Raw genomic sequence first — 24753 nt, 5'->3', positions numbered from 1 at the left:
GCCGGCGCGGTAGCGACACGTCACACACACACTCTCCGGTTTCCGCATTTACGAGCTTCACTTGGATTTGTACTCTGATATTTTGATTGAATGTATGAATTGGCATTTGGATATGGTTCACTTGTGTGATAAATTGATCAGACAATGTTTTAGCTTTTAATATTTTCTAAAAGTAATGTTTTTAAAACGAAATTTTTGGTCATGAAAATTGGGTCGTTACAAGTTGGTATTAGAGCCCTGGTTTGAGGGATTCGGACACACCTTTGGGAGTGTCTGAACTCAAATCGAGGGATTAAAAGATTTTCTAAAAGAAAACGTTTTCTAAAAATTAGAAAAGAGTTTTGAGAAAGAACGAAGTGTGTGATGTGCGCGACCGGCCGAGCTCAAGTAAGTATCCCCAAAGTACCCATACAAGTTTATGTTATGTTTATCAGCTTTTGTAGAACCGCATGCTAGAATAGGACTAAGGATCTAGGAGTGATGCCTTATGTGCCTGCTTTATGTGTTCCAGTTGTATAAGAGCTTGCATGCTAATTGTTGAATAAACAGAAAGTAGGATAGCCTACTTAGGTTATGCCTGGTAGTATGAGTTAGTACTTTATGCTAGCTCAGTTCCTGAAAGTAGATAGAGTTAATTGAGATTGTTAACCTTATCTGAATGTTGCTTGCTTCGTGCTTTGTGGGACTCTGAATAATGGGAGTTAGCCATTAGGCGAATGCGTCACGTCCCGTGTGACCAGGGTTGAATAATCTCAGAGTGCCGGATTTGATCCTACTGCGCAGCTCTTGTTTGAGTCCAACCATTGTAGAGACGAGTCGGGTACTCGAAGGATTATTTGAGCCTCGTCACATGTGATGGTATTCGGGTAATGGCTAACTGGCATTACAAGGAGGCCTGCAGCAGCTGAGGACTGGTAGAGTGGAACTAGAGATTTCCCTAGGGCAAGCCTAGGATGAGTATAGCAGTGATCAGCAGTAGTGAAAGGGATCTAGTGGAGTCGAGGCATTCCTTGAAGAAGGTACGGATAGATGTGGAAGGTAGTATGGGCCCGTACTACTGAAAGCAGAGGATCCGTACCCGAACCGAGGATGGCCAGGATAAGACTAGGGAACTTGTAAGTAGATGTGATCCCTCAGGGAGTATCAGTATCACTAATGATTGTTGTGATGTATTGCAGAATGGTGGTACTTCGATCGAGGCCGGTAGATGGCGGTTCAGGAGAGGGGTCAGGTTCGGGATCAGGTTCCGAGCCGATTGATGAGGGGCTACGCGAGTTCATCGCGTCAGAGATCACCAGGGGTATCCTTGAGTCGACTCCCATTATCTTTGGGTCGATCAAGGAAGGGATCATGGAGTTGATGGAGGATCGCCTTCGGGCATTCAGGAGTGATATGGCATCTAGCCAGTTAGGATCTCGCACGCTGTCCTTCAAGGACTTCAGGGGCAGTGGTGCGTCGGATTTCCATGGGGTGAAAGACCCCATTGTTGCCAGGCGATGGATTGCAGACATCGAGTCTGCCCAGTTGACTAGCTTCTGCCCCGAGAGGTCGAAGGTGAGGTATGCAGCAGGATGTTTACGGGACCGAGCACGGGATTGGTGGGAGTCAGTGGGTGACTCGTTGGGAGCCTCAGCTATCGAGGCTATGACCTGGTCGGACTTTGTGACCAGGTTCAGGGCAGAGTTCGCGCCGGCGGTCGAGCTTCAGCAGCTGGCCAGGGAGTTTCTTGACATGAGGCAGACGACGGAGACTGTGGCGGAGATCACCGCCAAGTTCCGGGAGAGGGCTTTGTTGGTGCCCCAGTATGCCGGTGACGAGGACATGAGGAGGACTCGTTACCATGATATGCTACGAGCTGACATCCGGGAGCATGTTAGCTTTTCGGCTTGCCCTACCCTGGACTCCATGATTGCCAGGGCGAGGGAGAGAGAGATAGATTTGGAGCACATCCGGAAACGGAAGCTAGAGGAGGGTCAGGCAGGAGGGGCTTCGGGGAAGAAGCCCAAGGGATCAGATGGTAGGCCGAAAGGCCAGTCAGGACCGAGCCGTTGCGGGAAATGCGGCAGGATGCATGTGGGGGCATGTAGGATGGGTTCAGTAGGCTGCTACAAGTGCGGCAAGGCAGGGCACTTTAGCAGGGATTGTACTGCTCCAGTTTCAGCTATTCAGACATCGGAGTTGTTGTGTTTTCACTGCAACCAGAGGGGCCACAAGAAGGCCAATTGCCCCCAGTTGACAGTTTCAGCGCCAGTGAAGGCGCCAGCTCCAGCGACCCTGCGGATCACGGATGGTCGGCAGGGCAAGGCAGAGGCTCCAGTGGTGAGGAGCCGGGCATTTCAGCTGACTACCGAGGAGGCACGCGCCGCACCCGATGTGGTGACGGGTATGATTCTTTCCCTCTATCTTATTTTTATGATGTTATGTTATTGATATGTGCTCTGTATGTATATGTATGTATTAGGATCGTTCCATGTGAACGGCCTCCCAGTTCAGGTGTTATTTGATTCGGGTGCATCCCGATCATTCGTTTCCCTTGCGCTTAGCAGGAAGTTTCATGAGTCATCAGGCGAGTTAGATTGCCCTTTGGAGGTGGAGATTGTTGACGATCGATCGGTGCGAGCATCGACGGTATTTCGTGATTGCGTGCTGCGTTTGTTTGAGAAGCGCTATTTGGTAGATTTGGTTCCCATTCCGTTGCGTGGGAACAAGGTGATTATTGGCATGGATTGGTTGAGCCCTAATGGGGTAGTGATAGATTGCGCGCAGCAGCTAGTGCGGGTCAGGACCCCAAGCGGGGGAGAGTTAGTGATTCATGGTGAGAGACCCCAGTATGGACCCGCTGTATGTTCAGCAGCGAGGGCTAGACACTACCTTCAGCAGGGATGCACAGGATATGTCGCGTATGTGATGGATACCCGGGAGGCGGGTAAGTCGACAGTGAACGAGGTTCCGGTGGTCCGAGACTTTGCAGATGTTTTCCCAGAGGAGCTTCCTGGGGTACCTCCGGAACGACAGGTGGAGTTCAGGATCGACCTTGTCCCTGGTGCGGCTCCGATAGCCAAGGCACCGTATCGGTTGGCTCCTCCCGAGATGCAGGAGTTGTCTACGAAGCTGCAGGAGCTGCTAGACAAGGGGTTCATTCGTCCGAGTAGTTCCCCATGGGGAGCCCCGATTCTGTTTGTGAAGAAGAAGGACGGGTCGCATCGGATGTGTATAGATTATCGGGAGCTGAACAAGGTAACGGTGAAGAACCGTTACCCGCTTCCAAGGATTGATGACCTCTTTGACCAGCTTCAGGGCGCATCTTGGTTCTCCAAGATTGATTTGCGTTCGGGTTATCATCAGATGAGGGTCAGGGAGGAGGATATGCAGAAGACCGCGTTTCGGACGCGCTATGGCCATTATGAGTTCGTGGTGATGCCATTTGGGCTCACCAATGCTCCGGCCGCGTTCATGGACCTCATGAACCGCGTATGCAGACCGATGCTGGACCGGTCTGTGATAGTCTTTATCGATGATATCTTGGTTTATTCCAAGACCCGAGAGGAACATGAGGAGCATCTGAGAGAGGTGTTAGAGACCCTGAGGAGGGAGAGCTTGTATGCCAAGTTCTCCAAGTGTGAGTTTTGGTTGCGCGGGGTGCAATTTCTGGGACACCTCGTCAACCAGAACGGGATTCTGGTCGATCCGGCCAAGGTCGAGGCCGTGATGAGATGGGAGGTTCCGAAGTCTCCATCTGAGATTCGGAGTTTCCTGGGATTGGCAGGCTACTATCGGAGATTTATCCAGGATTTCTCCAAGATAGTCGTGCCCCTGACGCGGCTGACGAAGAAAGCCGTGGTCTTTCGGTGGGGACCCGAGCAGCAGGCTGCATTTGAGACGCTGAGACAGAGATTGTGTGAGGCGCCGATCTTAGCCCTGCCAGAGGGCGTAGAGGATTTTGTGGTTTATTGTGATGCGTCCATTTCTGGGTTGGGCGCGGTGCTGATGCAAAGGGGGCATGTCATTGCCTACGCTTCGAGGCAGCTCAAGCCTCACGAGGCGAACTACCCGACGCACGATTTAGAGTTGGGGGCGGTGGTCTTTGCCCTCAAGATTTGGCAGCATTACCTCTACGGGGTTCGATGTACCATCTACACGGACCACAAGAGTTTGAGGTACCTCATGGATCAGCCGAATCTGAACATGAGGCAGCGTCGATGGTTGGACGTGGTGAAGGATTATGACTGTGAGATCCTTTACCACCCGGGGAAGGCCAATGTGGTGGCCGATGCGCTTAGCCGCAAGGCGGCGCCGATCAGGGACGTTTGCATGAGGATGACCGTGGTGACTCCCCTGTTGGAGCAGATTCGGGAGGCTCAACAGGAGGCTATCAAGGAGGAGCATCGGAAGAGCGAGCGTGTGGTGGGTCAGGTTTCCTCCTTTGATTATGATAGCCGAGGACTTTTGACACTACACCGTAGGGTGTGGGTGCCGTATCACGGAGGCGTGCGCCAGATTTTGATGGAGGAGGCGCACAAATCCCGATTCTCTATTCATCCCGGGGCGACGAAGATGTATAGGGATCTTCGTCTAGACTATTGGTGGCCCTGCATGAAGCGGGATGTGGCATGGTATGTCGAGCGATGTTTGACCTGCAGGAAGGTCAAGGCCGAACATCAGAGACCGCATGGCAAGATGCAGCCGTTGGATGTCCCACTGTGGAAATGGGAAGATATCACGATGGATTTTATCACGAAGCTTCCCAGGACCGCACGTGGAGTGGATTCGATTTGGTTCATCGTGGATAGATTGACCAAGAGTGCTCACTTTATCCCGATTCAGGAGAGCATATCGGCCGAGAAATTGGCCGACATCTACATCAGGGAGATTGTGGCACGGCATGGGGTGCCAGTATCGGTGATCTTGGACAGGGATGTGCGTTTTACTTCCAGGTTTTGGAAGAGATTCCATGACGAGTTGGGCACTCGTCTGCATTTTAGCACTGCCTTTCACCCGCAGACGGATGGGCAGAGCGAGCGGACCATCCAGACTCTGGAGGATACGCTGCGGGCGTGCGTGCTAGATTTCGGTGGTAGCTGGGATACCTATCTTCCCCTGGCCGAGTTCTCCTACAACAACAGCTATCACGCAAGTATCGACCGCCCTCCCTTCGAGATGTTGTACGGACGGAGTTGTAGGACCCCGATATGCTGGGGATAGGTTGGCCAGAGAGTCATGGGGAGCACCGAAGTGGTGTTCAAGACGACTGAGAGGATCCAGCAGGTCCGGAGCAGGCTTCACACTGCTCAGAGTCGGCAGAAAAGTTATGTCGACAAGCGTCGATCCGACTTGGAGTTTCAAGTCGGGGATATGGTTCTCCTGAAGGTGTCGCCTTGGAAAGGCGTCATCCGATTCAGGAAGCGGGGCAAGTTGGGCCCACGATTCACTGGACCATTCAGGGTCGTAGCTCGGGTGGGCAGGGTAGCGTATAGGCTGGATCTGCCAGCCGAGCTTAGCCAGATCCACAGCACTTTCCATGTTTCTCAGTTGCGAAAGTGCCTAGTGGACGATTCTGCAGTAGTACCTTTGGAGGATATTCAGGTTGATGACAGCCTGAATTACATTGAGCGTCCAGTCGCAATCCTCGACAGGAAGTCGAAGGATTTGAGGAACAAGAAGGTGGAGCTAGTGAAGGTGCAATGGCAGCACCGCAAGGGTTCGGAATGGACTTGGGAGCCGGTGGACGAGATGATGGAGCATTATCCCGAGCTGTTTCAGGATCGAGCAGAAGACTTCGAGGACGAAGTCTAAAATAAGTGGGGAGATTTGTAGCACCCGGTTCCTGGTACGTAAATGTTATTTGAGTATTCCTTTCTTTTAGCCTTGGACTCGGCGAGTCATAGGTCCGACTCGCCGAGTGGATGCGGGACCCGGGACACGTTTAAGTTGGTGACTCGGCGAGTCCATATCCCGGACTCGGCGAGTCACAACTGTTGGATGAAACCCTAAGTTTCAGGGGTTTGCACCCTATTTAAAGGACTTATCAGTCCCAAGCCGGCCCCCATTGACCCTTAAAGCTTTGTATCTCTCGTTCTAAGCTATTCTTTGAGAGTTTGAGGTTAGTGTGTGTGTTTTTGAAGGCTTTGAAAGAGGAAGGAAGTAGATCCAGAAGAAGGGAAGCCATCCAAGCATTATTTGTGTTCTTCCAGCAGTTCCTTTGAGGTATAACCCGTTTTCCCCTTGATTCTATGCTTAAAACTTCATTTGGGTCCTTCTTGGTCAAATCCCCAAGCTTGTATGTGCATTGTATGTTGTAATAAGGCGTTTGGCCTTTGGATCTAGGCAAGATTGAGCTCCAGGGGCTCAGATCTGTTAGCTTTTTGGCCCCATGTTGCTTGTTAGTCCTAGATCTACCCTTTTGAGACATTTTGAGCCCTAAAATCCATATTGGTGAATATCCACACGTAAAGTTGGAAACTTTACGTGTGATTCGTGTCCTAGAGGTCCAGATCTATGAATGGCATGGACTGGAATCGAGCAAATCCGTGTATTCTGTAGGTGCATGGCAACGACTCGGCGAGTCGTTCATATGACTCGGCGAGTCTATTCGCGAGTCTCCGAGTTTGTCCCCTTTTCGTAGGGTCGAGTGACCAGTGAGTCACGGGGTGTGGCTCAGTGAGTCGGAAGCTTAACTCATTTATGGAGGTACTCGGCGAGTCAATGCCCTGACTCGGCGAGTTCAAGGCAATCTCCTTAGATCAGGATCAGACTCGACGAGTTGTTCATACAACTCGGCGGGTCGCTGCATGAGTGTTCTTCGGATGAAGATGGACTCGACGAGTTGTTCATACAACTCGGCGAGTCTTCGCATAATTGTTCATCGGATGAAGATGAACTCGGCGAGTTGTTCATACAACTCGGCGAGTAGGATGAAGGACTTAAATATTGGTTAAGAAGGTGAACCCGTCGAGTCGTCGCCTAACTCGACGAGTAGGACCAGGATTCAGGGCAGTCGTTTGCGTAGGGACTCGGCGAGTCGGAAAGCCAACTCGGCGAGTCGAGGTCAACTGAAAGTTGACTATGACTTTGACTTAGGGCAAGGTCAGGGGTAAAATGGTCATTTTACCCAAAGGTCAGTGAGCAGTGTTTGATTGAGTATATTGTGGGAATTGCAGCCGGAGGGTTTCCGGAGCAGCAGCAGCAGTAGTAGGTGATCAATTCCCACACAGACCAGCAGCTATTTCGAGGTGAGTTTCCCTTCCAGTAGGAACGGGTCCAAGGCACCAAGGTTGACCCGTGTAGACGAGATGCTAGTACTAGAGTGTGGGCCGAGCCCGTATCTCTGGATTTAGTCAAGTATGATATATGTGTTAATATGATAGAATTGCTTATACTTGTTGTCTGCGTGATACTTGTATGTTATGGGTTAGCGGTTGAGTGTGGGCAGGGCCCGTATCTCTCCGAGGTTGGAGTGTGGGCTAGGCCCGTATCTCCCAGATAGCGAAGTGTGGGCAGGGCCCGTATCTTCACAAGTGTGGGCGAGGCCCGTATCTCCCGGCTAGCGAAGTGTGGGCAGGGCCCGTATCTTCCCGAGTGTGGGCAAGGCCCGTAACTCCTAGCTGAACAATGGTTGTTATATGTTGCATGGTATGTGGTATTATGGGGGAACTCACTAAGCTTTGTGCTTACAGTTTTCAGTTTTGGTTTCAGGTACCTCCTCAGCTAGGGGAAAGGAGCCGGCGCGGTAGCGACACGTCACACACACACTCTCCGGTTTCCGCATTTACGAGCTTCACTGGGATTTGTACTCTGATATTTTGATTGAATGTATGAATTGGCTTTTGGATATGGTTCACTTGTGTGATAACTTGATCAGAAAATGTTTTAGCTTTTAATATTTTCTAAAAGTAATGTTTTTAAAACGAAATTTTTGGTCATGAAAATTGGGTCGTTACACAAACCCAATGTTTCGTTCTTTAATCTTGTGGTATAATGGGGCTTTATTGGTGGTGGTGGTGAACCAGAGAGAAGACGAGGGGTGGTGGGTGCCTACGTTGTTGGCGAACAGTAGGGGGTAGAGAGAGAGAGAGAGAGAAAGAAAGAGACTTGTAGTTGGTCGTGTATTACCTGCATCAAATTGAAATTAAGGGAATGTTGATTTTATAAGATGACATTGAAATCACAATATGTATATGGATGTCCATAAATTTGTTGCTAAAACCTGGAGAATCGACCTAGGTTTTCCCTTACTTGTGTTTGAAAAACCATTTGTTGTGGTTAATGGAAGAGAGAGAGAGAGAGAGAGAGAGAGAGAGATTTGTTATAGATAGGGCGGAGGCGGTGAACGGGATGTTTGATGATACTTATAAGAAGGAGATAGAGCAGAGATCCGATGAACGAGATGTTTGATGATACTGAAGATGAAGATGAAGGACCTAGGGCTTTTTCTTGCTAAATAGAAGAGGCAGGGGGATTAATTTTTGGGATTCAATAGGCGGGGGTAATTTTCGTCGATTTCATTTCCCAGCCTAAAACGCGTGTTTCACTTAAAAATTATAAAGCGACACATTTAGATGACGCACATTTTATGAAAGGCGCCCTCCGCATTTCTTTTTTTTTTCTTTTCTAACACTAATTTTAGGGCGCGCACAAATGCGTGCCCTATATCCTTCAAATTTTGCAAAAATGACATTATCTTTTAGGGCACTTACAAATGTGCGTCATCTATCAGCGAGTGTCATTGTTTGCGCGTCATTAAAGGGTTGTTTTCTTGTAGTGTCATCTTTATTACTCCGAAACATTTACATGCTAGTTCTAATATCGTATACATACGCTTAGAATCCTAAACACATAAACCTTCAGATCCGGTTGGCAACAAACCGTAGATTCGAACAAATAATATCATATATGACAACATATAACATTTAGCACATAAAAGCATTTTAGGCAACATTCCTAAAATAAACTAGTGCTCGTGTCTAAAATTTATCATAAACACATCTCACAATCTCCACTTAGCATACTAAGTTTAAGTCTAGAAATCCTACAAATTCCTAGTTCGCTTAAACTAATGCTCTAATACCATTTGTAACATCCCCCTCTGGCACGTATCACAATATTGTCTGCTTTGGGCCACTCGGCATGAGCACCTCCCAGGGGGTCACCCATCCGGGTACTACTCCCGCCCGAGCACGCTTAACTGCAGAGTTCTTATGGGATCTGCTGCCCTCACGGCTTTAAAACGCGTTGTGTTAGGGAAGGTATCCACACCCCTTATAAGGAATGCTTAGTTCTCCTTCCCAGTCGATGTGGGATCATATCTAACCCACTTTCACCCCCCATTATAGGGTTCGACATCCCCATCGAACACATCGACCCGCGCCCTGGCTCTGATACCAACTGTGACATCCCCAAAATCTCGGCCAGAAAAGACCGATTTGTTTATGCTTTGTTTTTAAAATCAGAGTAATCGTTTAAAGAAAATTGTTGCGGAATTTGTCCCCAAAATAAAATAAATATGATAAGAGTTTATCAAAGCATTTCTTAAAGAAAAGTATTTTCATTATATAACAAAATTTCGGGATGTCATGTTCAATACAGACCAAAAGCATAAACAGAACAAAATAGACCTTACAACAGTTATTCATAACTACTGGCCTATAATCCAAAATCTCTTGTCAAGTCCACCAACTTATTCTCTTGTGCCATTACCTGTAATGCAAAGAAAACTGAGTGGGTCAGGCTTGGGAGCCTGGTGAGCATATAGGGTTTTCAACCCACAATAATATAATTATTATATTCAACCATCAAACAATCAACTCAATTACCCATCCCTATTATCTTTCTTAGGATTTTACCCTAGGAATTCAACTACCCGTCATTCATTCATTCCTAAGGATTGACCTAAGGAATTAGCATAAACTTCCATTGCTACATAAGGCGCATCTGCCAACATTATCCTTTAAGCGCCTCTGCCAGGATTACGTCATACACTATGAGGCGCGATTGCCAGGTTTATCACATTCTCTTTTAGGCGCATCTGCCGACATTATCTTATAAGGGAATCTGCCAAGATTATCCTATAAGCGCATCTACCAAGATTATCCTATAAGCGCATCTGTCAAGATTATGACAATCTCTATTTGGCGCATCTGCCAAGATCACGACATTCACTACTTGGTGCATCTACCGATATTATTCTCAAGCGCATCTGTTAGTTTTATGACATTCTTTAATTGGTGCATCTACCAATATCATTCTTAATCATCTTTCATACCTCATCATTTTATCACATACCAACTATCTCATCTACGCATGTTCTACCCAACATATTTGTAGATATAGAATACATATACAGTTTAACTCATTTAAAAACTATATAAAACATTCATTCCATACTCATCTCAAATAAACAACAATATATAAACACATAGCACGTATTTTATAACAAATACTTCATATTTATGTGTTAGAAGAAAGTAACCACACACTCTCCCAAACACATACTTAATATTCAAACAATACTTGTATTATACTCGTGTTTATGAAAGCGACTATATACCCACACATATAAACAACTTTATATTATACACATAGCACGTATTTTATAGAAAATACTTAATATTTATGTGTTAGAAGAAAGTAACTACACACTCACTTGATCAGAAGATAATCGGGCAGCACTACGGCTTGCAGAAGTAGTGTTTCTCCGTAGATCTGGAAGATCTTCACAAAAACCGGCTCCTCGCGGGCAGCGCTTCGGCTCGGGAATAACGCTCTTCGGGATCCTCGGGGCTTCGGATCTTGCTTCGGGGCTCGGAAATATTACCGGGGCTTCGGGGTATAAACGGCACGCAAAACGAGGCAAAAACTAGAGAGAAGAAAGAGTTTGAACAAGAGAAAATGGCTGATTTCGAGTTCTATTTATAGGCTGAGGGTCTGGGATTACGCGGGGCGTAATCTCAAATTACGCGGGGCGTACTCGAGTTACGCAGGGCGTACTTTGACGTCATTGCGTGCGTCGACTGGTGGCACTCGAGTATTGGTCAGACAAGTTGCATCCGACTGAGTACGCTGGGCGTACTCAAATTACGTTGGGCGTAATTTGACTCGTCGAACTTCTAAATTGCGTAACTTTCGCATACGAGCTCCGTTTTCGACGTTCTTTATATCCACACGTAGGTGAGACTACGCTCTACAACTTTCGCTTAGACTCCGTTGGCTAATTTTGACTTTATTTTTATTATATTATTTTTAGTAGGCCGGGACTGGAAAACTCCGTTATAAATTCATAGTTTCTTCATCCGACGTCCGTTTTCGCCTATATTTTTATCGTTTCACTACAATTGACGAGATCTTCGATTCTCATTTAGATTGTTTCGGCTAACAATCGCTCGATCTCAAATCGAGTATTCGGGTTGCATACTGATAAGCTGAAACTTAGAAAAATCATAACTTCCTAATACGAAGTCAGATTTGGACGTTCTTTTTATGCACGCTCACGGTTTAACGAACTCTACAACTTTCGTTTAGATCACTAAGGCTAAATATCGCTCTAACATAAATTCACTTTTTACGTCGCGCTGTGTCATGCTGGTTCTGTCGCGAAACTTCGACAGGTCATAACTTCTTCGTTATAACTCGGATTTCGGCGTTCTTTATATGCACGAAAACCTTGTAACATATACTATAACTTAGTTAAGATTATTCATTCTAAATAATCTTTCATCGAAAATTCATTTTTGACGTCTATCGTCTCTAAATTGACTAGCCCTGATCTACAGGCGTTATAGAGGAGGTGTCGGACTCCCATTTGCTGGGAAGACGTAGGGCAGCGTGCGATAGGTAGTACCGAGATTGTGCTTCAGGCGACCGAGCAAATTCAGCAGGTCAGACAGAGGTTGCTGACGGCCCAGAGCCGTCAGAAGAGTTATGCGGATAGACGGTGGTCAGAGCTCGAGTTCCAGGTCGGTGACTTCGTACTCCTGATGGTAACTCCTTGGAAAGGAGTGATCCGGTTCAGCAAGAGGGGCAAGATGGGACCCTAATATATTGGTCCATTCCGAGTGATTGCGAGGGTAGGCCGGGTAGCCTACCAGATTTGGAGCTACCTGCAGAGTTGGTTCAGATTCATGGCACCTTTCACGTATCACATCCAAGGTTCTAAAAGGCGTGAGGCGTGGTGTGGCGGCAAGGCCAAGCCTTAAGCTTAACGAGTTATGGCGAGCCATGGCGTTTTTCAAGGCGTGATGTAAGGCGACGATTTTGTATTAATTTATAATTATATTACCGCATAAATATAAATTTATATCAAATATACCTAGTTTTTAGAAGTGTTATATCAACAACTAATAACAAAAAGTTAATAAAAAACACAATACTTGTATGTCCGATTAGAAAAGGTATAAAAAAGAGCAAAAAAAACGTGTCACAAACGAAAAAAACACGCCCCATAACACGTCATAACACACCATGGCACACCATATCATGCTGGGCCATGCACCACGCCTAACAGAAACGTTATGAAGCTTTTCGTAATGGCGACGTCGCGCCTCACGCCATGGCGCGCCTTTTAGAACACTGATCACAGCTGAGGAAGTGTATCGTCGACGAGTCGGCAGTGGTACCATTAGAGGATATTCAGGTGGATGCGAACCTGAACAATGTTGAGAGACCGGTTGCGATTATGGATCAGAAGATCAAGGTTCTGAGGAACAAGGAAGTGCCCCTGGTGTAGGTCCAGTGGCAACATCGGAAAGGGTCCGAGTTGGCTTGGGAGCCGGAGCGAGAGGTGCGTGAGCCGTATCCAGAATTGTTTGCGGAGTAAGACTTCGAGGGAGAAGTCTGATTCTAGTGGGGGAGAATTGTAACATCCGGATTCCTAAGTACATTAATTATTCGTTTATTTTGGAGATTTTGGAGAGACTCGGCGAGTTGATGCTTAGACTCACCAAGTAGATTCGCGATTTTTCCATCCGGGTTAATGACCAGACTCGGCGAGTCCGCGTTGTTTCATGAAACCCTAATTCCCGGGGATTGACACCTATTTAAAGGACCTTATGGCCTTCAATTGCGGCTATCAGTTGATAGAGAGAAACCCCAGAGTGTGTGAACGTTTTGAGAGAGAAAGGAAGCCATTTTTGATCCTTGTGTGGGTGTTTTTGCACGAAGAAGGTGGCCAAGGCAAGAGGAAACTGAGGAGGGTGCTAATCTGTGGATTTCAGAGCTTAGGGACTTCATCTTGAGGTAAAGATTCGACCCTCTTTCAGTTTTGGTGTAATCTTTGAGATTTAGGGTTTTTAGCCCCCTTTTTGTGTATGATTTCTGAAGCAAAAGGTCCCTTCTTGTGTTGAGGCTTCGAATCTGGATCCAAAGGTCTAGAGACCTTAAATCCTTGATCTTTATTGAGTGTCATTGAGAGATATGAGTTTTGGATGGCATATTGAGGCCATTTCTTCAAATAGAGCCATTGGGTCTTTGCATGGGCATCAAGATCCAAACTTTACGTGTTTATTATGATCAAGGAGGGCAGATCTATGGGTTAGAGGAACAGATCTGACCTCAGGTTGTCATTTCTGTTGAAGCATGGCATGAACTCGCCGAGTCCCAAGAACAGACTCGACGAGTAGGGCTAGGGTTTCCCGTAGTTCACTCAGTGAGTAACTTGCCGAGTTGTGGGAATGACTCGATGAGTCAGAGGGAGTTAGAGGACTGGAGTTCTAGGCGGAACTCGCCGAGTTCATCATGGGACTCGACGAGTTGAGTCGGGGTAGCCCCGCGATTCATGCCAGGTGTAACTCGTCGAGCAGGGGAAAGACTCGACATGTCATGCGAGACTAAAGAGATAGTGGACACATGTAGACTCGCCCAAGTGCACTCAACGAGTCGGGTCAAAGTTTGACCGTTGACTTTTGTTGACTTTTAGGGTTTGGTCAACAATGGAGCCTTTGAGTTCTGAGAGGGGTAAAATAGTCTTTTACCCTTTCGAGGGTGCCAAGAGAGGGTTGAGCCTAGTCTCGAGAGTTATATTTATGAGAGTATTTACTTTATATGATTAGGCGGAGGCTAGACCATATTTCTACCGAGTCAGAGATCTATTGAGACATCTGAGGTGAGTCTTCTCACTATACGTTACCTTGAGTGGTAGTTATGTGTGACCGGAAGGTCTTATGTGCTTACATTGAGTATTATGTTGTATGTGACATGCTATGCATTATGTCTTTGTGATTTATGCTATGCGGAGTTTATACACCGGACCGGAGGGTCCAACGATTCATGAGGCCGGAAGACTCAAGCAGACCGGACCGGAGGGTCCAACGAGCTTAGGACCAGAGGGTCCACAGAGTTATGGGACCGGAGGGTTCCACTGAGACACATTGACCAGAGGGTCAAACAGAGTTATAGCCTCGAGTGGCTAATATGTGTTGTATGTGGTATTTTGGGGAAACTCACTAAGCTTCGTGCTTACAGTGTTGTGTTGTGTGTTTCAGGTTTTCTCAGGATCACGGGACGGCACCGGCTCGATTGTACACACCAGAGGAAGCGTTTGTTTTGAGGATCCTGGTTTATTAATTGATTGAACAAAAGAGTCATGTATTGTAATTTAAACAAAAAGGAGATTTTTATGAAAAGTGTTAAAGAGATAAACGATTTAAATGAAAATTTTGTTTTAAAAATTTCGGTGTTACATTAAGTAAGAAACAATTAACCCTAATTATCATTTTATGTGAAACCCAAATTTCACTTGGGCTTTGTGTTGGGCCGTCCAAGAACAAGCAAATAGACTAGAATAATTTAATGGGCTTTAGGGTAAGGCCCATAGGATGGTTTGGGCCCAATTTGGAAAAATTAGGCCATAAATGGGCCATATTTTAGGCCTAGATGGTTGTATGATATTGGGCCCTTAGAATGAGACATGTTGGACTGAACTAAACAATTGGGCCTTAAGGGAAGTCCATGTAGAGGTTGGTCCGAATTTGGAAAATTGGGCTATAGTTGGGCCTTGGTCCATTATTAGACTTGTGGGCCTTCAGATTGGGCCTTGGGCTTGAGTCAAGCTAAGATAGGTGTAAGTAGTCTTTTACCCAAGTATAGACCTATGGTTATGAGTTGGAACCCAATTATTAATTGGGTGTTATTTTGATATTGACAGATCGCGAATTTGTCATCCAGCAGCTATGGGTTTGTCATCGGGACTTCAGCAATGTGAAGTGAGGTTCCTTCCGGTAGGAACGGGTCTACGGCCACAATGTCGGTTCGTTTACTTAGCAGTAGTTCCGGACTTCGTTCTGATGCAGTAGTTTAGTGTGCTTGATGTCTTTGTGATTCAAGCATGTCTTTGTGTTATGTGTTCCGGACTTTGGTTCGATGCAGTATACAATATATGTGTTTATGCTAGTAGTTATGATTATGCTATGCTATGTTCAGTCAGTTTCCGGACTTCGGTCCGATGCAGAGGGCAAGGCCCTGGTTAGTTCTGGACTTCGGTCCAATGTAGTTTTCGGATTTTGGTCTGATCAGTTTTGGTTTTAGGTACTCAGTTTTCAAAAGTGGAGCTCGTGAAGATTGGAGTGCACACACCATCTGTTCAGCCTGGGATGTTTATACTCAGATATTCTTGATAGTTGTTATGATATTTTGAGATACACCGTTTATGATTTTTATATGATGTTTGATGTCTATGGTTTTATTATTATATTAAAACGAAATTTTTAGACTGTATTTTTGGGATGTTACAATTGTGTTATATGTATGCTATGTGTTATATAGACCGGACCAGAGGGTCCAACGACTCATGAGGCCAGAGGGTCCTTGATCAGACCGGACCAGAGGGTCCAACGATTTAGACCGGACTGAGGGTACAACGAGCTACGGGACTGGAGGGTCCCGCTGAGACACATTGACCGGAGGATCATACCGAGTTATAGCTCGAGTGGCTTATGTGTTGTATGTGGTATATTGGGGAACTCGCTAAGCATTTATACTTACCGTGTTATGTGATATGTGTTTCAGGTACCAGCGAGGATCGCTGGAAGGCACCAGCATGATCTGTACACACTGATGGAGTATTATGTATTATGTACTTGAGATTCTGGGATATGTTTTTACTATGATAATAGTTGATACATTTAAGTTTTGAAATTACTTTATGAGATGTGTTATGTTTTAAACTAAAAAATTGTTTTGGAAATTCACGTTGTTACAAGTTGGTATCAGAGCCTTGGTTTGAGGGATTCGGATGCACCTTCGGGCGTATCTGAACTCAAACTGAGGATTTGAAAAAAAAAATCATAAAAGAAACAATTTTTTCTAAAAGAGTAAAATTTTTGAGAAAAGCAAAACGGAGCAGTGTGTACGATCAGCCAGCACCTAAATGGTGATTTCCCAAAATACCCTTACATTATGTGTTATGAGATATTATGTGATATGCTATGCATGCTAGAGTAGGTTAGGTATTCATATCTAGGACTAGAGTGGCTTGATTTGTGATGCCTTAGCCTAGGAGATTACTGCAACTATGAGTTACTTCGAGAGTGAGTAGGTAGCAGCGAGGAACTTATGAGTGGTCTACTGGAGAGTAGCCTATGTTCAATTAGATATAGTGTACTTGTGATCTGGGATCCTAGGAGGAGGACTTAGGGTGAATACTAATGCGGTATAGAAGGTAGTATAGGGCCCGTACTACCGGAAACACCGGATCAGTGAGCAGTCCAAGTAAGAATCTTTAGGGTACTAAGGAACAAGTAGGGTTGAGTATCGAGTGTGAGTATACTCGAGCGAGTATTTGATTCTTTTATGTTGTGTTTCACAGACATCATGGTTGGGACACGCCATACACCAGGGGGCAGCAGCATTGGCGACGAGTAGATTCGTTGGATGATTCATGACGAGGTGGCCGCGGCGATCCAGGAGGCCATACCGAAGATGTTTGGGTCTATCAAGACCATGTTGATTGAGAAGTTTGACGAGAGATATGTTGTTGTTACTGATGTGGTTGTTGTTGCAGCTACTGCAGCTGTCGTTGCCGCGAGGCCACAGGGGTGTGACTCGTTGCTGTACCGAGAGTTCAGCAACACGAAGCCACCGGAGTCTGATGGGACTCAGGATCCGATAGTCGCGATGAGGTGGATCTATGACATTTATGGATTCTTCTACACCTGCTCTTGTATGGAGCATCTGAGGGTACGGTTCGCTCTGAACCAACTTCACTTGGGAGCGAAGGACTGGTGGAAATTTGTGACGGCTGATTTCACTCCTGTAGAGATTACAACGGTGACCTGGCAGAGGTTCGCCACCATGTTCCGAGATGAGTATGTTCCCCGGTGGAGAGGGAATGGTTGGCATAGGAGTTCTTGTCCCTCAAGCAAGGGACGGAGTCCGTGACTGTGATTACACGGGTGTTTCATGAGAGGGCGTTGTTTTTTCTTGAGCACGTGTCCACCGAGTAGGCACGTATGAGCCGATATCTGAGCATACTGAGGAGAGATATTCGTGAGTTTGTGGCGAACTCAACATACCGGACATTTTCCGAGCTCCAGGAAAATGCCCGGAAGAGGGAGATTGAGCTAGAGACATAGGCCAGGGAGGAGGCTGAGTCTCAGAGGAGGGACAGGCGACCAGTGCAGTCACAACCGACAACCAAGCGGACAAAGCCTGCTGATTCGAGATCTGGGGGAAAGAAGGGTCGCACTTGTGGGAAGTTCGGCAAGAGCCATGAGGGAGTATGCAGAACGGGGGTGTGCTACAAGTGTGGCAAGGAGGGGCATTTCGCGAGCGATTTCCCCAAGGGGTTTGCAGTTTGCTTTCACTGCAACCAGACGGGGCATCGGAAGGCCGAGTGCCCATAGCTACTTCAGGGATCTGCACCTGCTGCTAGAGCTACCGAGGTCCGGCCAGTGAAGGTCGAGGCACCGAAGGCTCGCGGGAGATCCTTTCAGTTGACAGCGGAGGAGGTCCGTGCAGTGCCCGATGTTATGGCTGGTATGTATTCATTTATTTACTTGCACTGAGTTTGAGATATTTTTGTTATATTATGGTATGCATAGGTACTTTTCTTGTGAGTTCTGTACCTGCTTTAGTGTTATTTGACTCGGGTGCGAGTCGATCTTTCGTTTCATTAGCATTTAGCCAGCACATCAGTATCCGACGAGAGGCGTTGAGTCGACCTTTGCGAGTTTCTGTAGCCGACGAGCGAGCGGTGTATGCTATTTATGTGATTCGAGGATGTGTACTCGAGATTTTTGGTGTTGAGTTTCCGATTGATTTGGTACCAATTGCGATGGGGGATGCTTGTGTCATCGTGGGCATGGACTGGTTGAGCCAATTTGGAGTTGTTATCGACTACGAGTGTCAGTTGGTGACCATACGAGACCCTAGTGGGGGAGTACTTATGGTGTACGGTGAGGGTACCCGATCTGGGTCAGTATTTTGCTCGGCTGCTAGAGCGAGATAGAGTCTACAACAAGGCTGTAGAGGGTTTATATCCTATGTAATGGATACGCGAGTTACCGCAGAGAAGCCAAGTTCTGTCGATGAGGTACCGATAGTGCGTGAGTTCCCGGATGTTTTTCCCGAGGAGTTGTCGGGTGTGACACCGGAGAGGCAGGTGGAGTTCCATATTGATTTGGTTCCGGGAGCTGTGCCTATTGCCAAGGCACCTTATCGCCCTACGCCACCAGAGATGCAAGAGTTATCCTCGCTACTTGAGGAGCCGCTGGGGAAGGGATTCTTCCGACCGAGTAACTCGCCATGGGGAGCGCCGAAACTTTTTTCAAGAAAAAGGATGGTTCACACCGGATGTGCATTGATTACCAGGAGTTGAACAAGTTGACGGTCAAGAACCGTTATCCACTACCGAGGATCGACGACTTGTTTGATCGGTTGCAGGGTGCATCTTGGTTCTCCAAGATAGACTTGAGGTCTGGCTATCATCAGATGAAGGTGCGTGATGAGGATATCCCGAAGATGGCGTTTAGGACTCATTATGGGCACTACGAGTTCATGGTGATGCCTTTTGGGCTTACCAATGCAGCAGCACCATTCATGGATATCATGAACCGAGTGTGCAGACCGATGTTAGATCGATCGGTGATTATGTTCATCGACGACATTCTAGTGTATTCGAGATCCAGAGAGCAGCATGAGGAGCATCTGAGAGATATCCTTGGAGTATTGAGATCGGAGAGGCTTTATGCCAAATTCTCCAAGTGTGATTTCTGGTTACGAGAGGTCCAGTTCTTGGGGCACCTCGTTAATTAGAATGGGATATTGGTCGATCCGGCCAAGATTGAGGCCGTTATGAGCTGGGAGGTGCCGAGATCCCCCACCGAGATCAGGAGTTTTCTTGGGTTGGCCGGCTACTAACAGAGATTTATCAGAGACTTCTCCAAGATTTCCGTTCCCCTCACCAGATTGACCCGGAAGGGCGTTGCTTTTACTTAGGGTCCCGAGCAGCAGACCTCGTTTGAGACTCTTCGCCAGAGATTATGCGAAGCACCGGTGTTAACCCTTCCGGAGGGAATGGAGGATTTCGTGGTGTATTGTGACGCGTCTAAATCGGGGTTGGGTGTTGTGCTTATGCAGAGAGGGCACGTGATAGCATACGCGTCGAGGCAGCTGAAGCCTCATGAGACAAGGTATCCCACCCATGATTTGGAGTTGGGGCAGTGGTGTTCGCCCTCAAGATATGGCGACATTATTTCTATGGTGTTCGGTCTACCATATACACGGACCACAAGAGTTTGAAGTATCTGATGGATCAGCCCAACCTGAATATGCGTCAGAGGAGATGGTTGGATGTGGTAAAGGATTGCGACTGTGAGATCCTATACCACCCGGGCAAGGATAATGTGGTAGCCGATGCTTTGAGCCGTAGGGCGGAGAGTGCCCCGATTCAAGATATATGTATGAGTATGACGGTAATGACTCTGGTGTTGGATACAATTCGAGAGGCCCAGGCAGAGGCTATGAGACTGGTGAACCTCAAGAGAGAGCGGGTGATTGGGCAGGTGTCCAATTTTGTTACCGATAGTCGAGGGCTTATGACCTTTCATGGTCGGATTTGGGTGACATTTATGGGTGGGGCACGTAGTATACTGATGAAGGAGGCACACAGGTCGAGATTCTCGATCCACCCCGGGGCCACTAAGATGTATCTGGACCTGAAGAGAGACTATTAGTGGCCCTGTATGAAGAGGGATGTGCATGGGTAGTAGAGAGGTGCTTAACCTGTTGTCGGGTTAAGGCCGAGCACCAGCATCCGCATGGCAAGTTGCAGCCACTAGAGGTTCCCCAATGGAAGTGGGAACAGATTTCTATGGACTTAATCACCAAATTGCCGAGGACCGTGAGGGGTGTTGATACAATTTAGGTGATTATGGATCGGCTAACGAAGAGCACTCACTTCCTTGCAATCAATGAGAGCTCTTCTGTAGAGAGGTTGGCAGAGATATATGTTAGAGAGGTGGTGTCGCGGCATGGAGTGCCAATCTCGATTGTGTCAGACCGAGATGTACGTTTCACTTCTAGGTTCTGGAAGAAGTTCCATGAGGAGTTGGGTACGAGATTGCACTTTAGTACTACTTACCACCCACAGACGGATGGCCAGAGTGAGCAAACGATACAGACGCTCGAGGACATGTTTCGAGCATGTGCTACGGACTTCGGGGGAAGTTGGGACACATACCTAACTTTGGCTGAGTTTTCTTACAACAACAGCTACCATTCGAGTATTTGTATGCCTCCCTTTGAGCTTTTATATGGGAGGAGGTGTCGGACTCCCATCTGTTGGGGAAAGGTAGGGCAGCGAGTGATGGCTAGCACTGAGATAGCGCTTAAGACGACTGAGCATATACAACAGGTCAGACAGAGGTTACTGACAGCCTAGAGCCGCTAGAAGAGTTATGCGGATAGGCGGCGATCTGAGCTCGAGTTCCAGGTTAAAGACTTTGTACTCCGGAAGGTATCTCCTTGGAAGGGAGTGATCCGATTCAGGAAGAGGGGCAAACTGGGGCCCCGATACATTGGTCCTTTCAGGGTAATTGCCAGAGTGGGCAAGGTAGCATACCATTTAGAGTTACCCAAGGAGTTGGGTCAGATCCATGATACCTTCCACGTATCCCAATTAAGGAAGTGTATAGTCGATGAGACGGCAGTAGTGCCGCTAGAGGATATTCAGGTGGATGTGAGTCCGAATTACATTGAGAGGCTGATCGCGATCTTGGATCGGAAGATCAAGGTTCTGAGGAACAAAGAAGTGCCCCTGGTTCAGGTCCAATGGCAACATCGAAGAGGGTCTAAGCTGACTTGGGAGCCGGAGACAGAGATGCGGGAGCAGCATCCAGAGTTGTTTGTAGAGTGAGACTTCGAGGGCGAAGTCTGATTCTAGTGGGGGAGAATTGTAACATTCGGATTTCCAGGTATCATAATTTAAGTATTTACTTTTGAGTTAAGAAGAGGGACTCGACAAGTTGACGCCTAAACTCGTCGAGTAGGATCGCGACTGGTGACTCGGATTAATGAATGGACTCGACGAGTCGGTGAGTCGACGCTGCGAGTCCGCGCTGTTGGCAAAAACCCTAAATCTTTGGGTCTGAACCCTATTTAAAGGCACTTATGGCCTTCATTTGCTGCTACCTTTCCAAAAGAGAGAACCCTAGCGAGCTTGAGTGTGTATAGTGAGAGAAAGAGCTATCTTAACCTATTTGGTGTGATTTTTCAAGAGAGGAGAAGAGTTCCAGCAAGAAGGACCAAAGGAGGCTGTTGTTCTGAGTTATTCAAGCAAGGAGCTTCATTTTGAGGTACCAAATCGAACCCCTTTTCTTCCCTATTGTTGGATTCCGTTTTTGGGATTAGACCTTGAATCATTTCATTTTTGGGGTTTGGAATGCCTCAAACCCCTCTTGCAAGTTTGTGTTGTAGATCTAGACCCTTCTAGGTCCAGAAAGCCCGAAAGTATGAAGCTTTAGTAGTGTAGACCTTACGGTTGGAAGTTAGGAAGCTATAATGGGGTTTTTATGGTATATAATGCAATATACACCATGCATGGACACCAAGTTCAGACCTTTACATGATTTTTGGGTGTTATAAGGCCAGATCTATAAGTTAGAGAAACATATCTGACCTTAGAAGGTCAAATGAGTAATGCCATGGAAGAAACTCGCCGACTCCATTAGAGGAATTGACGAGTCGGACCGGGTTGCCTCGCGATTCGTGACCAGTGGTAACCCGTTGAGTTGAGAGGTTAACTCGACGAGTCGAGTGAGGCCTTAAGAGGAGTCAGAGGACACGCATGGACTCGCCGAGTCACCCAAGTGCACTCGGCGAGTCTGGTCAAAGTTGGACCGTTGATTGAGTTGATTTCAGTTGACCTTAGGGTTGGTCAAACTGGTTTAAAGAGAGGTCGGGAAGGGGTAGAATAGCCTTCTACCCATTCTTAGAGAGGAGGGTGTAAGGAGTGTATTGATTAGAGATGTTATCATTTTGATAGGCGGAGGCTAGATCGGGGATTCGAGCACAAGAGTTTTCTAGACATCTTATGAGGTGAGTCTTCTCATTATACATTACCTAGAGTGGTATTTATGTGCAGACCGGAGGGTCTTATGTGTATGTGTATGTTTGAGATTTATGTGCATTGTGTTATATGTATGCTATGTGTTATATAGACCGGAACAGACGATCCAACGACTCATGAGGCCATAGGGTCCTCGATCAGACCAGACCGAAGGGTCCAACAATTTAGACTGGACCGGAGGGTCCAACGAACTACGGGACGGGAGGGTCCCGCTGAGACACATTGACCGGAGGGTCATACCGAGTTATAGCCTCGAGTGGCTTATGTGCTATATGTGGTATACTGGGGAACTCGCTAAGCGTTTATGCTTACCGTGTTATGTAATATGTGTTTCAGGTACCAACGAGGATCGCGGGAAGGCACCGGCATGATTTGTACACACTTATGGAGTATTATGTATTATGTACTTGAGATTCTGGGATATGTTTTTACTGTAATAACAGTTGATACATTTGAGTTTTGAAATTACTTTATGAGATGTGTTATGTTTTAAAATGAAAAATTGTTTTGGAAATTCACGTTGTTACAACCAAGATCCCATTTTCATGAATCACAAGGCTCTGAAATGAAGAGAAACACTCCTCATCAGGTCTGGAGTTGCTCAAACTCGAAAGATCCAAGACTATGGGACAAAAGTGAATAAACTTTAAAAAAAGATAGATCTAAGGAAACATTCATCAAGTCCAGAACTTTATACCTTCTGGAGTTTGCTAGAAAGGTGCAAATCCCAGATCTACAAATGATTGAAGCCTCCAATTGCACTTCAAATATCTCATTCCTTCAATAATAGACACACAACACTCAAAAAGCTCAAAATCTCACCATGGAAAGTTAGGCTTTGCAAAAGGGGCCATTTAGAAGATGAAGGTTGAAGGTAAGGGAGGGCTTAAGGTCATAAGGTCCTTTAAATAGGGTCCAAACCCTAAAAATTAGGGTTTGGTATCTTCGTGAGTACACTCAATGTACGCAAAACAACCAACGTCGCCTTTTTAATGAACCAAGCTCGGCGTACCTATAAGGTACGCCCCGCGTAAGGACATAAATTGCTAAAATTTTATACTTAAAGCCAAAAATGAAAAGTACGTGGAACATGGGCGTTACAGCTTAGTGAGTTCCCCTAAAATGCCCACACAACAATATATATATATATATATATATATATATATATATATATATATATATATATATATACTAGCCGTCTACCCGCGCAAAGCGGCGGACGGCGAATAATTTGATCTCTTTAGAGTTAAAACCATTTTGCGTTCGCTTTGAGAAATGAATATTAAATGACATCTATTTTCAAGAGCATTACCATACCATATTAAGGGGGTGTTTGGCTAAGCTTTTTTAAAACAACTTATTAGGTTTCACATCACTATAAGTTAAAAAAGTGTTTGGATTAAAATAACTTATTAAGGTGGGGAACCTCTAATACGTCATTTTTTCATAAGTTACTCTACACTTATTAACTTATAAGCTAATAAACTAATAAGCAATAAGTTTTTTTGCCAAACACCCCCTTAATGGTTATTACTTCTATTTATACATACACAAACCACTTGTACTGTTTATCGTCCTCTTTTTTTTGTTTTCCTTAATTCCTTTATTAATTTAATGTCCTACTAAGTAAAATGCTAAAATATATAAATAATAGTTTATAAAAACAAACCTTTAGAATATCAGGTGTTGTGATTCAAAAGTCGATAAATAGGCCTTTGAGAAGGCCAAAATACTCAGGTGTCAACTTGTTCATTGTGATTTTAAACCAAGTTTGGTCACAAATTAAAACATTTTCAGCGATGGTATGTAATTCAAGGATTCATATTGATTTAGGTTCTCGAAACCTTAAAATATTGAACAAAATCTATATAGAACCTTATAATAAGGACAATAATCACCGTAATCAGGAAGTCCATGTGATTAAACTTGATATTATAATGATCAATGATGAAAAAGGTTTCATTTTTAGACTAAACAAGATGAAAAATATACAAACTACTTTAATCATGTCAAATCTTGTGTTTAACCGTTCTTTATTATAAAAATAAGATGCAAAAATATACAAACTAATGATAATACAATGCTCTAACTGGCCCTCTTGGTTGAGTTCTTCGAACCTGCAAAGCCAACACATTAAAGAAACATAGTAAAAACCTTTTTAGGAACAAACCTGATATAATAAAGCCTTCACCCAATATATT

At 45.9% G+C, this 24753-nt stretch overlaps 1 protein-coding gene across 1 annotated transcript in view; it reads left to right on the top strand.

Moving 5' to 3' along the window:
* The first annotated feature begins 7395 nt into the window (after positions 1-7395).
* LOC145059408 (uncharacterized) overlaps positions 7396-24753 on the top strand; it is a 191912-nt gene continuing 174554 nt past the window's right edge. Inside the window, exon 1 of the transcript XR_013686767.1 lies at positions 7396-7611. The gene's annotated coding sequence lies outside the window, so the exon portion shown is untranslated. The remainder of the gene's footprint in view (positions 7612-24753) is intronic.

This window comes from Lactuca serriola, chromosome 6 (genome assembly GCF_051521515.1).
Source record: "Lactuca serriola cultivar US96UC23 chromosome 6, Lser_US96UC23_V15, whole genome shotgun sequence".
Classification (NCBI taxonomy): Eukaryota; Viridiplantae; Streptophyta; class Magnoliopsida; order Asterales; family Asteraceae; genus Lactuca; species Lactuca serriola.
Note: the sequence above shows the minus strand (reverse complement) of the source record. Positions and strands in the feature narration are given on the sequence as shown.